The 9,074-nt window shown below is 36.3% G+C and overlaps 2 pseudogenes across 2 annotated transcripts; both read right to left on the bottom strand.

The window, feature by feature from the left end:
• Window positions 1–3,532: 3,532 nt before the first annotated feature.
• On the bottom strand, window positions 3,533–5,072 carry LOC308495116 (protein FAM47E-like; annotated as a pseudogene). Its single transcript has 2 exons — window positions 5,060–5,072; window positions 3,533–4,429 (listed from the first exon to the last, which is right to left on the bottom strand). The product of its transcript is annotated as a protein FAM47E-like (transcript).
• A 448-nt stretch (window positions 5,073–5,520) lies between these two features.
• LOC308495117 (sperm-associated microtubule inner protein 5-like) lies at window positions 5,521–8,117 on the bottom strand (annotated as a pseudogene). Its single transcript has 2 exons — window positions 8,112–8,117; window positions 5,521–6,277 (listed from the first exon to the last, which is right to left on the bottom strand). The product of its transcript is annotated as a sperm-associated microtubule inner protein 5-like (transcript).
• Between the last annotated feature and the right edge of the window lie 957 nt (window positions 8,118–9,074).

A 9,074-nucleotide genomic window follows, 5' to 3' on the forward strand; every position in this document is an offset into this window, starting at 1 on the left:
CAGAAATGAGAAATAATTTTCTTTGTCTTCAGTAAAATACATGTTCCTAGAGCCAAATTTTCTAAAGGTTTTGTTACCCCTTATGTGACACTGTAATACAGTTGATTATTACAATATTTGTATATGATACCATCAACTTTAGGGGTGTGGCTGACTTAAAGCAGAGGCTTATGTGGACATACACGTCACCGAAGAAAATTGTAACGAAAAATTTGCTACAGCCTACTGTAACATATTTTCCAAACTTAAGCAAATTGTTATTTAAAACAATTTTAATATGAACATTATTAACCTGGTTAGCAATGTGTAATAATTTCATAGTGCTTGTTTTTACTAGGGTGGCTTCAAATAGAAAAAGTATTTTCAAAAAAATAGATAGGATGAGGTATAATATTATTTTTAGGAGGATACGATTTAATTTAAAAAGTTAAGTGCAGTGTGCTTCAGCAAAAAAGAATCAGTGAAAGGAGGGTAATTAAGAAATCACAGGTTTCCCATTTTGTAAAGTGCTAAACAACAGGAATGGCTATTTCATTATCTTTCAATTCTTCCATATGCTCTCAATTTCTGCCTCATGATGCAAATATTTGTTGAATAAACAATGCTCTGAATATTTTTTCTTTCTTAAAGGCATAGTTTTTATTATGCACACTAAAGATTCCTTGGTTGCTCCAATGATAGATTGAAAAGAGGACAATATCTTTATCCTCTGTTAGATGATAAGAGACCGGGAGAGCATGGTGTGGGTATCACTGGCCACGCAATCCAATTCCGTTTGGTTTGTGGCTTTTATATCCTTCCAGAGCTGAATTTAGCCTCACAACTGACAAAGCTGTGGTTGCTATACCAGGCAACATGGAAGAGCAGGGCACGACTGGTTCCAGAAAATGAAAGTATATCCTTGTGTTTCCTTTATTAGAGGCCCTGGTGCACATGTTCTTACCCTAGCTTGGGTCCTAGTTGGTCATCCAAGGTTCCAAGGTGAATATTTCATTGTCCATGATGTAGCTGAATGTCAGTGTAGAAATCATACACGTGATTAGAAGACTTTGACTCAGACCTCATACTTTAGATAACTCAAGTTATCTGGAGTTTTCACAGTTATAAAATGGAGATAATAAATTTTAGGATTCTCTATATTGTAGACCTCAAAAAGAAAAAAAAAGACTATGAATGGGCTTTGAAAACTAGGGGACTATGCTAACACAATTATATATTAGGCTCTCCTGCTTTCCCTCTCCTAAAAAGTACAGATTTGAGGTCAGTTTAGTTTTTGAAGTCTCACTGGTGCTAAAAATTTAAAGTAGATTAAACATTGCTCCTGTCTGTTTCTGTATGACAACTAATACCAATGCAGGTAATTATAGCAGTGGAAAAACCCACGTAATTTCTCCAGGGAAAGTTTATTTAACTGGAAGTAGCCATCACCAATAAGCAATAGGAAGCTTTACTATGACTCTTACTTTGCAAATACACTTTTTCGTCCTAATCAACAGATAAGATTGAGTAAAATTTAATTGAAAGCTAACACACAAGATAAACACCATTAAAACTTTTTTCATGGCTCCTTTGTGCCTTTTTAGCAGTCTCCTTTCTTCCTCTCTCCCTCCTACTCTTCCACAAATATATGCTGTGTAGCATTCTGTGATAAAGTTCCCTCTCTGCACTGAGAATTGAAAGCAAAGAGGCATTTCATATTTAACTCATAACCAAGTGATGAAGAGGGAAATTGAGAACTAAGATTTTATAAGCTTTCATACCTCATTTAATCTTCAAAACTTGGGTGAAATGGTATTGTGGTATTAGGCACTTATGTAAAGTAATCCTTTAATTCTCACCAACGTTTGAGTTTAACAATATGGTTTGACAATATGGTTTCCATTTCATAGATGGGGAGATATGTTCTGTGAAATGCAAGGTCACATAACCCAAATGTAGAAAAGCAGATGTTATGAAACTGAACAATGAATGGGTAAGGGTAAATGCTACTGCACATATCCCAAGGCTTGAAAGGAGAGCCACAGAAACTACATAACACTGAGCCAGTGGGCATCATATTGGCCTCACTGATGTTGAAATCAATAAGTATGGGGATTTCCCACATTTTGAAGGCATTAGTGACTCCTCTAGGATATTAGAGTGAGTTCTTTAGTAAAAGGCAACTGGAAAATGAGAGTCCTTGTCTAAAAACATAAGATCTTAATAAAACCAGTCATAAAATTGGCCTTGGAGGAGAGAGCATTGACACGGGATCACAATGGCCTGAGCAAAATCCTAACAATACGGAAGACTATGTACAAAGACATAGAGGTATGAAAGGACATACTGACTGGTGTCTGGAATGCAGGAGCATGTTTGTGTAGCTGTATGTGTATGGGAGGTGTGTCCATGTATATAGGTAACTTTTAGTTGAGCCTGGAGAATTAACAAACTTGTGAATTTGGCCAGATTTTTATTTTAGAAAAATATACTTAAGGAGAAGACAGACTAGTTTGGAAACCATTGCAAAAATAAGATACAGTGGTGACATGGACTTAATTATGGTGAGAAATTCTAGGTTAAAGGGAAATTCTGGGCTGTGGCTTATAAAAATACATAGAAAATACCTGGTTCTTCAGGCACATGATGGTCACAGACAAACTTTATTTAAAGTAGAAAATTTGCACATAACCAGATACCTATCCTGTCCTATAAAGATGAAACATAAACATATATTTCCATTTTTAGATGAATTCCTTCATTAAAGGAAGCAAAAGTACACTCTAGGTCTGCACTACAAATCTTTCTATCTATAAATTTTCCTGTCCCTGGCAGTTTTCACTATTATTTTAGAAATGTAAAGAAGTTGCTTGATTTCTTATTTTAAATTTATGAGTGAATTTTTAATTACTATTTGTGAAATGCAAAGATTAATTGCACTTGAATAGATATGTGAGGATATTTGATGTTGCTGGATAGTTTTGCTCACTAGATTTTTTTGCACACTAGATTTTTGGGACTCCCTGCCATTTTGCACCTGTGTTAGATGATATGGAAACAGTTTCATGGTGAATTTTTATGAATATAGTGAAAAATTTTAAATATATTCAATTGCAACGTATGATAAAAATAACATAACTGAAGTTTTTCCTATAATTTTTGTTTTCAAAGTTTCTGTTGAGAAATCAGCCGACAGTCTTATGGGACCTCCCTGGTAGGCAACTAACTGCTTTTCTCCTGCTCCTTTTAAAATTCTCTTTATCTTTGACCTTTGGCATTATAATTATGATGTGTCTTGGTGTGGGCCTATTTGGGGTCATCTTGTTTGGGACTCTCTGCACTTCCTAGGCTCATAAATCTGTTTCCTTCACCAGGGTAGGGAAGTTTTCAGTCATTATTTCTTCAAATAGGTTTTCAATTCCTTGCCCTCTCTCTTCTCCCACTTTGAGCTTCAAGTAAGACTTTGGGGTCAAGCAAAACTTTGCTTAGCTCCATACCTCATCTTCACCAGGTTAGGTTTATAAAAATCATGTGGTTTCTGGAGTTTCCTCTTTCAGTTTTTTCCCTGCAGGGAGAATTTTCTCTCTTTTATTTGATCTAGCTTTATGCTGTACTGTACATCTAAAGGAACCTGGCTTACTTTCTTTATTTTGCCCATATCATTGATTGATTTGCACTCAAGGCCAGCGTCAGGCTGTTTCATGATGAACTTTTCATCAATGCCCAATTCTCCAAAAGTATCAACCCACTTGCAGAATTTATGAACTGCTCTTGGTATTTTTTTGCAAAGAGGAAGACTTTTGGGAAAATCCTTGTGCTTGAGTTCTTTTTTTTTCTTTCTTTCTTTTTCTCATGAAGCAAATTGTCTGTGATAGAGGAGTCTTCTTGGGAGGGTCCAGGTAGACTTTGGTACGACCTTTTTCACAGAGCTTTGTGGGGGACTTCCTTCTTTTTCTGGTGCTCTAATAATAGACCCATGTGTCCTCCAGCTTCCTGTGAGGATCAAGCACTTTCAGCACTTTTAATAGGAGGTCAGCAGGTAGAACTTCCTCCAGATTTGGGTAGTGAGCCAAGGGATGCTTGGTCAGGCTGGCTTCGATGTCCTCTATGAATGCCTTTAGTGCTTGCTGGGCTGGTGAGAGTGTGGAAAACAGATCTGCCTTGTTGGGTAGCTTTACCTGACTCTTTTTGGGAGCAGGTAGGGGAACTCTATGAGCAATAATGGTGAGAAAAACCTTCCATAGGGCCATGAGTGATGAGATTTTTCAAGGTGGACAGCCCGTCTTGCAGTTGTCCAGTCCCTCTTGCACAAGTATCCACCATCGGCCATCCAGGGAGCAGGGGAACTTCAGAAGCCTGTTCTCGTGCTTTGCCAAACACTTGGAAGGTAACTTTTCTTTGTGCTAGGGTTTACAGTTCATGCCTGAAGGCATGGGTTCCAGTGGTTGTACTATTTAATATAGGTTTGCTAAAATATTCCAAAAAGATTTGTGCATCACTGTTTAGGAGGGCTATCTGGTGACTGTTTTCCTTTCGTGTTGTTTAACTTTGTTATCAGGGCAATGCTGGCTTCATAGAATGATTTGGGAAGCATCTCATCCTTTTTATTTTCTGGAAGCAGTGTGTGTATGATTGGTACTGTTTCTTCCTAAAATGTTTTGTAGAAATCACCAGTAAAGCTATCCAAGCCTGGAGTCTTCTTTGTGGGAAGGATTTTCTAACTACAAATTCAATTTCTTTAGTAGATACAGGTATTTCAGATTATCTATTTATTCTTTAATAAGCTTCGTTAGTTTGTGTATGTCAAGGAATGTATCTTATTTCATCTGTGTTGTCAAAATTAAAGTTGTAAAGTATTCATACTATTCCTTGTTATCTTTTAAATATTTGTGGAATCTGTAATGATGTCACCTCTTTCATTGCTGATTTTAGCAGTCTTTGTCTTTTCTCTTTTTTTCCTGATCAGACTAGCTTGAGGTTAATACATTTTACTGGTCTTCTTAAAGAATCAGCTTTTATTTTCATTGATTTGTCTCTGTTTTTTTCTGTTTTCTTTTTGAGTTCTCCAAACTTTGTTTACCGTTGACATACATTTTGTACATATATATAAATATATATGTATATATGTATATGTATATGTATATATATATATATATAAAATAAATTTTGCACTACTTAAAAAAATTATGTTTGCTTAAATACTGCATCACAATTGACTTTAATATATAAAAATTTATTTACCCATATACTTACCATTTTCACTATTCTGTATTCATTTATGTAGATACTTATTTCTATCTGGTGTAATTTTCTTTCTGCTCAAAGAAAATTAGCAGCTTTTTTTTTCCTCCCTGAGGAATATCCTCTCTATTCCTCCATGATAATAAAAGATTTTTATCATTAACAACATGCTGTTGTCAACCAGTCAGTGTGCAGGTGGCAGTTAAAAGGATTCTTAGGTTATGAAATTTCCATAGTGCTTTTTGGGGTATGGGTGAGGGACTGATTCTCATGTGAGAATGGTGAGCTTTTGAGCACGCCCTAAACTTCACCTCTCCTTGGGAGGCTGTCCACTTCTAGTCTTTCTGCATACTTGGCTGAGGACAGTGACTCCAAATAAATATTCCGGTTACATGACATATTTGGCCTCTGAGGACAGACCCCAGAGGTGTCCTTTATCAGGGATCTTCCAAGAGCAGAACAGCTACCATCTAGACTAGAGAAGTCTGGATATTTCAACAGCACCTTTTCATGCTGCAAAACTTTTGGAGAAGGAGCAGGAAGGGGTTGCGTGGATCTAACTCCATATATTTCCCCATGTAGTTTCAGGTGTGCTCTCTTGGCCTGCTCCGTGATGTTCAGGAAGTCTTTGTAGCAGGTTCTGGCCATGACAGTGTACCATGTGGCATAGCCTCATTCAATGACCCTGGCTCTGGCAGGTAGCCTGCCCAGCCAGGGATCGGGGGCTCCTAGAGTGGTTTCTTTATGTATTTGCATTCCAGACTCAAGGGGTGGTACTGCGGGTAGCACTGGTACCGTGTCTACAGGACCCTCTCCTCGGAGCAGACGGACTTCAGTCTCTGGGAAAGTGGCCACCGAGCAGCAAAATTCTTCCACCTGCTCTTTATATCGCAGTGTGTTCTCCTGGAAGGTTTTCAGACAGTGGGACATGTCCTGGCTGGAGTTTTCCTGGCAGCTGAGGTATGGAATGAAGCCACTGTGTTATTGGCAGCTGTCTCAGGAAAGTCTTGGAAGATTCCTGATTTTGTTCTCTGGGCCAGCCTGGATTGCTGCTCAGCTAGGCCTTTTGCCCATGCTCGGCCTCAGCCCGGCATCTGGGCCTCTCTTTTGTCTGCTCACCCCACCCAGGAGTCACCTATTTTTTCCCCTTTTTTTTTTTTCTTTCAGTAGTTTGTTTCTGCTGGTGATGAATTTATTTATCTTTCTTATGACTGAAAAAGTCCTTATTTTGCCTGTTGTAAAGAGATGTTTTTGCTGTATATGGAATTCTAGTTTGACCAGTTTTCTTCCTGTACTTTAAGGAGACTGCTCAACTCTTTTCTCAATTGCATTACTGAGATTAGAAGTCTGGTTTTACACTGATTTGTGTTTCTTTGTGTGTAATGTGTCTTTTTTTTTTTTTCTGGCTCCTTTTTAAGATTTACTGTTTATACTGTTTTTGAGCAATTTGAACATGATGTTACTTGTCATTTAAAAAAAAATGTTTCTTGTGCTTGGAGTTTGTTGAAGTCCTTGCATTTGTGGATTTATAGTTTCCACCAAATTTGGGAAAAAGTTGTCATTATGTCTTCAAACGTGTTTTCTGTCTTCTCTTCTTTCAAGACTTCAGTTACATATATATTAGGTTGCTTGAAGTTTTCTCACAGCTCACTGATGCTCATTTTAAAAAAAAATTCTTTTTTGTTTGCATTTTATTTTAAATAATATTTCTTGCTTAGTCTTCAAGTATACTAATCTTCTGCAGTGTGTAATATGTCATGGGTGCTATCCAGTGCAATTTGTTTTTTTCCATCTTACACTTTGACGTTTTCATTTCTAGAAGTTTGATTTAGGATTTTTTAAAAAATATCTTGTATGTCTCTAAACTTTTTGAACATTTTGAGTATAGTTATAAGAATTGTTTTTATGTTTGTTTCTTCTAATTCTAACATCTGTGTAGATTATGAGTTGACTTTGGTTGCTTCACTTAGTCATTACTGGGGTGATTCATGATAAATTATTTTTGGATGCCTGGCACTGTAAGTTCTACCTATTTGGTGTTGGATAATTTTTCATTTTTTGCAAATATTTTTTACCATTTTTTGGGGGGGAGCGGGGGACACTGTTAAGTTGTTTGGAAATGATTTGATCCTTTTGGGTCCTTTTTAAGATTTGATAGAAAGAAATAATATAGTCCCCTCTTATATGGTAAAAATGTTGTTATATTGTTATGTTTTATGGTTAAATATTCCTCATTACTAAGGCAAGACCCTTCCATGTAAATTGCCCAATGCCCTGTGAATCTTGAGGCTTTACAGTCTGGCTGACAATAAAAGTTACTATTTTATGCCCCCTGTGAGTATCAGGCACTGTTATCTATAATCCATTTAAGTGGTTTCATTCTGGGCCTCTAATAATGTGCTCATATACATAAGCTGATCGATAATCAGCTAAACAATTACTGTGGGCTACAAGGTTCTAGAATTTCCTCTCCTTACATCATTCTCCTCTCTGGTACTCTGTCTTGAGAATTCTACCCATTTTGTTCTCTAGAGTCTCTAAGCTTCATCTCTATTTAGTGAGACCACTGCTCTCTGCTTGGGTTCCCACTCTCTGAACTGTGGCCTGGAAACTCAAGCAATGTGAAGCAGTTGTAAGGCTCACCTACTTCCTATCTCTCAGGGATCAATCTCTGTTGTGTGGTACCTAGTGTCTTTCAAACTATTGTCTTATTTCCTTCCATTTTTCAGGTGTTCCAGAGGGTAAATCTAATCCTTCTTATACTATCTTGGCTAGAACAGAAAATATAACTTACTTATTCCTGTTTTGTCTCCACCAATTTGTGAGTCTGTCTTTTCAGAGGTCACTAAAGACTTCTAAACCATTGAATCCTTTACAACATTCTTACTGACCTCCATCATTAGAAATTGTAGATCATACCCACATTATTGAAACAAAATTCTCTCTTAAAATCCATACCATTCTATTTTTGTTTTCCCCCCTAATACTCATGATATTCATCTACTTTAACAATCCATGAAATAAATACCAAACTTCTTAGCATGCAACATTAGGTGTTTTACAGTTTTGATGCAGCATAGCTTTTTTTTTTTGGTTGCAATAGCTAATAATACTCTAATACACAAATTATAGATTAGATGTAATTTTTCAACCATGACTACAACTTGTATATTTTCTTAAAATCCATTTTTTTCATTTATTCAGTTATTCACATATTTGTTAAGTTCCCATTTTGTGTGAGGCAGTCAACTAGATCTTCAAACTATTACAATTAAAGATACAAACATTACATTTTCCCTATAATAAAATTCCCATCAGTTCTTTGCCAGATAAAATAAAGTTTTTTATATGAATTATTTTAAAGATTTTGTTCAGACTTCATCCTTGAAGTCCATCCTTTCCGAATAAGTGTTGAGTGAGGCAGGTTAAGATTACAAATCAATGAAATATAATGGAGTGCATCAATACAACTAGGATGACTTAAGATTGATGTCAGAAGTTAAAGTATGAAGCAAAGGAAAAAACATTCAGTGACCATCATTCAATGGGAACTTGGTCTAGTCTAGCAATGATTGCTTGTAACTGTCTTATTATTATTTTCTGAAGTGTGAAAGCACAGGAAGAACATCTCTTTAAGGTCAAGGACAAAGTGACATTTTCATATAAAAAAGAAAACGATTGGCAAATTGCCTACAGTTAATGATCAGTGTAGAAAAACACCTAATATTCAAACACCTTTGGAAGTTCTCTATAGTCCCACTTTGTCATATAGCATATGCTTTTTCCGTATGAGGAGAGACAGATTTACAACGGAAATTACATAATCCATTATTACAGTTTTCAAGTGAAATGTA

Source organism: Rhinolophus hipposideros, assembly GCF_964194185.1.
Source record: "Rhinolophus hipposideros genome assembly, chromosome: X".
NCBI classification, from domain to species: domain Eukaryota; kingdom Metazoa; phylum Chordata; class Mammalia; order Chiroptera; family Rhinolophidae; genus Rhinolophus; species Rhinolophus hipposideros.